At 36.0% G+C, this 7,768-nt stretch overlaps 1 protein-coding gene across 1 annotated transcript in view; it reads right to left on the bottom strand.

The window, feature by feature from the left end:
• LOC118745425 (fibulin-2) overlaps nucleotides 1–7,768 on the bottom strand; it is a 108,321-nt gene that overhangs the window by 36,579 nt on the left and 63,974 nt on the right. The gene's annotated exons all lie outside the window — the stretch shown is intronic.

The following is a 7,768-nucleotide window of genomic DNA, read 5'->3' as shown; positions in this document are numbered from 1 at the left end:
TCGGTGTGAGTAAAATGAAAGCATTAGCTCGGTCATTTGTTTGGTGGTCATCTATTGATCACGACCTAGAAGAAATTACACGTTCATGTACCAAATGCTTAGAAACGAAAAATAAACCTCCAAAAATTCCTTTGACACCGTGGTCGTGGCCATCCATGCCGGGGCATAGAGTTCACGCAGATTTTTTGGGTCCTAATGAAGGTAAAATTGTTCTTTTAATAGTCATGCAAAATGGCCAGAAGCTTTTATATGCCAAACATGAGCGAAAATTCCACGATTTCGGTGTTCAAGGAAGTTTTTACGCGTTTCGGGTATTTCGCACATTTAGTTACTGGTAATTTTTCAACGTTTGTGGGAGACGCTTTCCAAATATTTATGAGGCACTCAGGCATTCGTCATAGTACCAGCCCAGCGCATTGCCCAGCCACTAACGGGGCGGCGTAAGGTGATCTATATGATTAAAGCGTAAGGTGATCTATATGATTAAAAGTGGTTTAACATTAGCAGATGCTCTAAAACAATTTTTGTTTGATTATCTAAGTGCACCACACACTTCTACAAATCAATCTCCAGCAAAACTTATGCTTGGACGTGAACTGCGAACGAGATTTTCGTTATTAAGGCCGAGTGAGACGTAGAGCATAATTATAATAATCAAACTCGCCAAATAAGTAATCATAAAAGGGGCGAGACGTGCCAAATTCGATGTAGGACTCAGTCATGGTAACTGATGACAGAAGCGGTAAAATGCATTGGATTAAGGATAAAATTATAAAAATATTAGTGCCAGGAGTTACATATTTAGTTGAAATTGATTCTGATATTATTTGGAACAGACATAGCAATCAAATGCATGAATGTAGTCAAAGAGTGTTCGATGAATCAAACAAAATTAAGCATAAGGAAATAAGTACTACTGTAGTCGATAATACTCAAACTATGTTGCGAAGGTCTGAACGACTGGCGAATAAAGTAATAAATTAAAAATTACGAAGCTATTGTAGTTAGTAAGTCAAATTTAAAACAAAAACATGAAATGTTTATGTAACTAGTCTATAAGGAAAAAATGAAATGTTTATATAGTTTGTAAAAATAAATGAAATGAATACGTTTAAATAGGAAGGGGAGAGTGCGATAACTTGTAATGTATGGCAGTGATTCCCAAAGTGGTCCAGGTGGACCCCCAGGGGTCCACGGAAGACTCGACGGGGGTCCACGGTGATGTGAAAAAATATGGGGGTCCATGAGTATTAAATAGGGGTTCACGAAGCTGCGATAACTTGAAATGCCGGCTCGTACGGTACGCGAGCGCACCTTCCGATAACAAATTAGGCAGCACTGCTGCCCTCCATTGTAATATATTATCAGTCTCTCAGATGGAGTCTAACCTACACGCCGGCTAATTAACCTCGGCAGCTTTAATCTAAATAAACGTGTGCTTACTAAACTCAGACGGGATTTGATTATTTGACTTGATGAAAATATAGCAGAAGTTTTATCCGGTTTCGATGTAAAGAACCAAAATGGTTTCTTGATAGCCTCTTTATTTAACTTAAATTTTTTTAGTGGTGTATACATGGGCGTAGCCAGAACGAAATTTAGGAGGGGGCCTAAAAAAAATCAAAACCAATAACTTACTTACTGAAAAATTGCTTATTATAGCTTAAAATTATTGTAACCAATAGAGGTAAATATGTTGTACAAAAAACAAATAAACAGAAGTTCACAAAAGTTGATATAAAACTATTCGTCGATTTAAATTGTTAACTTTTTACTGAGCATGTTTATTTTACGAGGAGGAAGCATCGAAAGCCTAAGCTCGTCAGTGTGAGACTTTAACCCAAACAAAACTTCCTACCGTCATGTACCGTTCCCCTCCTGGTACCACCGTCAAGGATTTCGTCGGGATTATAACACTGTGTGACTGATAAAGTTATAGATCTATTATCTTCTTCTTATTCTTATTTGGCTCTGTAACCATACCTGTATAGTAAACCAAATGCCGGGCCAGACGTTATTCAAAATAAAAAAATGTAAAAAAATAAACTTTTTTCCGTATACTCTGTAATATTCCTCCGCAATTTTGAAAGGTAAACTAACAATTTATAATCATTGCTTTGCAGCGAAATATCTTCTCTTAAATTATATACATAGGTATGTATAAATATGAGGACGTATTGAACATTTTGAGTATGCAGATTTTTTATGCTGGTATATTCATTTATGCTAAATATATGTATTACTTGATTTTGTTTTGTCACACTTAAGATCACACTATTCATCCACGAGAAACCAAATCGATCATATTGTGATAGAGGAAATGCACGCTCCCAGGGTTTTGGATGTCCGTAAACTCCGAGGACCAAGCATCGACTTAGATTACTACCTTTTTGCAGCCAAGATAAGCACCCGCCTCTTTGCAGCAAAAAATGTTCTTCCAGGAATGCCTGGAAAACTCAACGTTGAAAACTGCAATCGCAACAGACGGCCAATTTATTCGCCACTCCACTCTCACCTGGGGCCCAATTCCGGTCCTATGAAACTGTGAAGTGAAAATGAAAAATTCAATGTCAGTGAAAATTTAATTTTTTCACTTTATCCTTTCGTTATATCATTTTAAGCGATTTTCGATCATTAAAATTAAAAATTATTCCATTAACGTCTAGCAAGTAATTATTTGGTGAATTATTGTGAGTTTAAGATAATAATATTCTTTATCACAAGATGATGGTTTTGAGAAGAACGCCCAACTTTTCTTTTTCACACCCACAAAAATTTGTGAAAAAAAAATTTTCACAGTGAAAAATTTTTGACAAATTAATTTATTTACATTTGAACACAGATTCATAGGCTGCGTTTCTTTATACATTCCGGATAATCCCATTTCACAGCCGGAATAAACAGAATGCGTTTGAAATATACGTCAACATATCATCAGGAACGTTCTAAAGAATAAATAAACAAAAAAGTTTATTCCAAACGTTCAGAATGAATAAAGAAATGCAGCCATAATTGTATGTAAAGTGATGAAAAATGTTTTCACTTTACGCTTTCACAGAACAGGAATTGGCCCCCTGCTCTCTGCCCGAAAAACAATTATTTTGTAATATTTCACGATAAAGATTGTCACGCAGCTTCAGAGGAAAAATATGCCGTCTATAGGGTCACGCTGCAGTCGCGCGCAACGCGAGCCATGTTAGACCGATATGGGACGGCTTGCCAGCTGAGCTATGCAAGTGCGGCGGCGAGGAATTGATAAAGTGCATGCATCAACTCTTATGCAAAGTATGGTCAGATGACCGCAAGTCCGACGAATGGAATTTAAGTGTGCTTTGCCCGATCCACAAGAAACGGGACCGTCATACGCACCGTCTACCGCGAGATCACCCTTCTGAGTATCGGCGTACTGTGGTAAAGACTAACAGCCCGATTCTGTAAAAACTGACAGCGTTGCCTGTCAGTGCTGCCATGTCAGAGACGTTGTCAGTTGAAAGCTCCCCTGCTATTCTAGTTCGATGACTGAAAAGCTGAAAGCTCTTTAAACTCACCACGCAATGAAAGGCAAAACAGCTGACTGGTGAGTTAAGTCAAACAGATGGCAACTGAGAAGAAGTAAGTTTGTTTACATATTTTATGTAAAAAAATACTTAAAATGTGTTATTATTTTGATAGTGTGATAAAAACTTCTTTATTTTCTTTTCTTTTGAAATAATATGTGTGCTACATATAAATTTATGTAGGTGCGTAAAGTTTGAAGGGAGTTCTAGCAGGCAAAAACAATCCAAAGGAGCCGCGGCATATGCAATTGCTTTGGGAGGAGGTAGCACAAGGGTTGAGTTCGTTAAATGATCCAATACGCACGGCAATCAAATGGAAAGAGGTTATATATACATACACTGCCGGAACAAACTATTGGCACAGCAAATTCTTCACAATATATGCAACAATTTTCATTCTAATATTTTTCTGCTAATTTCGTATAAAAGTATAGTTCATACTACAACAAAAAACATAAAAATATAATTCCTAAACTTTATGCAAATCTCACGAAAATGCAGCAAATTTTCATGAAAATTTTTAACTTTTTAATCAGATTTTTTAGAATTTTTTTGAGTATGCAGATTTGTAGCGCAATTTTATTATAATAAAGTGCAAGTTTTAAGTAGCTAGGAATTACCGTTGATTTTTGGCAATTTGTTTTCACGCAGTCTCTTCCATACAAAATTTTTTTTTACTTTATATGGAAAAAATGCAAAACACCTTCAACAAAAAAAAATTCTCAAAAATCAACACGATTTTTGACTAACTCCGAACTTGCATTTTCTTTACTAGAATTTAATTGGCTGCAAAATTGCATACTCAAAATTTTTTTAAAAAATCTGATTAAAAAGTTGAAAATTTTGATGAAAATTTGCTGAATTTTAGCCAGTTTTGCACAAAGTTTAGGAATTTTATTTGTATATATATGTATATGTTATTTGTTGTTGAATAAACCATTTTTTTTATAAGAATTTTTTTATAGAATAAAAATTTTTGCATTTTGGAGATGCCCAGCCCTAGTGTATCACTCCATTTTTCCATTTTATCAATTTTTTCTTTTTTTTTCCTGGGCTTTCATAGCCAATGCATAAATTAAAATTTCTTCCTCCATAATTTCACAATTTCACAAATTTCAAAAATTAACACAATAAACCGCTGTCAGCACCTTTTCTAGAACTGACAAGACTGTCAGCAAAACAAGCTTTTGTTAGAGCGCTAGAATAGCGAACAATGACTAGCTGTCATGAAAGTGACTGTGGTGAACTTGTCAGTGATGCGGAATCGGGCTGTAAAGCTCATACTCGAAATATTGACAAACGCAATCTATAATAAGATCGGCACACAATATCTGTTTGTCGTTTTAAAAGCCATTTTCCACACGAAAACAAGTTGGCTTTACGCTGCAATGTGTGCATTTGGGATAGCCGCGAAAATAATACGGCTGTGTAAAATGACGTTGAGCAATACCACCAGCTCCGCATAACCGCCCAGGGACAATTTTTTACAAGAGCGTACAACTGCTGACATATGCTGACGATATTGACATCATCGGAATTAGATTTGGAAGCAAAGCGCTTCGGTCTAACCTTAAATGAAGATAAAACGAGGTATCTCTTGACATCAGATAAATGTTGAGAGCATAAGCATATTGGCACTCACCTCAATGTTGATAGCTACAAGTTGAAACATGTAGACAACTTCATTTACTTAGGAACCAGCATTAACACCAAAATTAAAACATCTGGTGGAGTGTTCCAGAGAGATTCTGCGGGTGTTTCACGGACCTTAGTTCATTGGCGATAGTGAATACCGTAGGATTGGCCATATTTTACACTAAGCAAAAAGCACAATGGTTTTTCAGCCAAGTTACTGTTTCATTTTTTCATACTAAATACACCGATTGTCAGAAAATTGATTGAAGTTGAGCATTTGAAGACACATTTACAGAACGGCGGTAGCTGAGAGTGCAGATATGCTTGTTGTTATTTGCTAACAGAATGTTTGGGTTCAAATCACGTCAGAGGCAACATGTTAAAATGGTAATAACAATTATAAACACAAAGAAACCTCAGTATCTATATCGAAGACTTCAAAATCTTCATTCTTCGAGATCAGTACTTCTTGTACATACTAAATAAATTCGATTTGTCTTTGGAACCCACTCCCCATTCGATTAGGCTATAAGATAATGAATAATCATAAATTAACGTACTTTAAACTAAACAATTACTTACTTCATATAATATACAGGGTGTCCCAGAAGTAACGTGCCAAACTTTAGGGGAAGGTAGGTGGGGGCTGAGCTCCCTGATAAACAAACAATTTTCAGTGTCACCGTTTTTGAAATATTTACATTTTTTCGAATTTAAAAAAAATCGTGCCCTTTCATGTGTTTTCTTTAACTGCAACTACAAACCGGGCAATACTTAGTAAATTTTTTATGTAAAATACTTCCAGATAGTTGCCTCTCCATACTCAAATGCAATGTAGTTAAAATATATTAAGGAACCATCATAAAATTAGGACTATTTCTGGATTTTTAACTTTTTGATATTTTCTTCCCCAACTTTGACTATCTCGGGTGAAAAAAAATGTACTGAGCTATAACTTTACATTACATAAAAAAATTTCTCATTTAATAAAGATTTCAGAAAGGTGCCACACTTACTGTTTTGAATAGGAAAAAAAGTTATAGCCGCTTTTGTGGGTAAAGGACTGAGACACGCTAGAATGTATTTAATAGATTTAAATTGAATTTGCTAAACATGCTAAATAGTACAAAGTTACATAATTACTTGCTTCTGACATTATTATTATTATTATTTTATGTTACTTACCGGAATTCGGACTAGAGTCTATAACAAGGGCTATATCTATCAATATTTTGTGTGAAGGATGGGTTCACGTGAAATAAGATATACATGAGTTGTTTGAAGAAAAATTTATTCATTTATTGATAAAATATGCTCAAATTGGCAACCTTCTACTCTAATACAAGCTCGGCACCTTTTAAGAAAAGACGCTTTTAGAGATCTTAAACTCAATTGGGCTATCTCAGCAGCAGCTCCATTTATTTGTTCCCGCAAATGCTCTTCGTTTTTAATTGTTTTTGAATAAATTTTGTCCTTAAGACAGCCCCAGTAGAAAAAATCTAATGGATTCAGGTCTGGCGATCGAGCGGGCCACGTGATTGGCCCGTATCGTCCAATCCATCGGCGAGGATAAGTTTCGTGTAAATGAGTTCTTACTTCACGCCCGTAGTGAGCAGGGCACCATCACGTTTGCATGATGATTCATCGCTCCAAATTATTTTATTAAAAAAGTTGGGGTCTGATTCATGCATTCGCAACATTTCACGGCAAAATCTAACTCTCGACAGGTAATATCTTTCTTGTAGGGCCTGAACACGTTGAATGTGGTATGGATGAAATCGATGGTCTTGTAAAGCTTTGTGAACTGCAGTTTTTGGTATTCCCGTCCATCTTTCCATCATTCTCACTGAAGTCGATGGACCTAGTTCCACTTCCTCTAACACAGCTTCAACATCTACCGTTGCAGGACGTCCTGTTTCGCCGCCACGCCTTCCAGGTATGCGACGTTAAAAAAGTGAAAAATGATAGTTAACAAGCAAGCAAACAAGAAAGGTGAAAATATCACTTACCTTCATATATTTCTCTATGGGTCCGGGCGAATACTTCACGACCCGGATGCCGACGATTGGGGTATCGCTCTGCATAGAGTCTTTGAGCAGCTCTGGCATTACAGCAAGCTTCACCGTAAATTAGGTGAATGTCCGCATATTACCGCGACGTATACTGCGTGTTCTCGGTCATAGTATTAATAACACAATGTTCGAAGGGCCCAATTTCACAAAATCCACTTTCACTAGTTCCGGTAAGTAACACAAAATAATGTCAGGAGCTGGTAATAATGTACCTTTGTACTATTTAGCATGTCATTTGACGGTAACAAGAGCAAATTCAATTTAAATCTATTAAATACATTCTAGCGTGTCTCAGTCCTTTACCCACAAAAGCGGCTATAACTTTTTTTTTCTATTCAAAACAGTAAGTGTGGCACCTTTTTGAAATCTTTATTATATGAGCAATTTTTTATGTAATGTAAAGTTATAGCTCAGTACATTTTTTTTTCACCCGAGATAGTCAAATTTGGGGAAGAATATATCAAAAAGTTAAAAATCCAGAAATAGTCCTAATTTTATGATGGT

Source organism: Rhagoletis pomonella, unplaced genomic scaffold (assembly GCF_013731165.1).
Source record: "Rhagoletis pomonella isolate Grant_MI unplaced genomic scaffold, Rhpom_1.0 Rhpom_scaffold_00009, whole genome shotgun sequence".
NCBI classification, from domain to species: Eukaryota; Metazoa; Arthropoda; class Insecta; order Diptera; family Tephritidae; genus Rhagoletis; species Rhagoletis pomonella.
The sequence above is the reverse complement of the archived record's forward strand: the minus strand, read 5'-3'. Positions and strand labels throughout refer to the sequence as shown.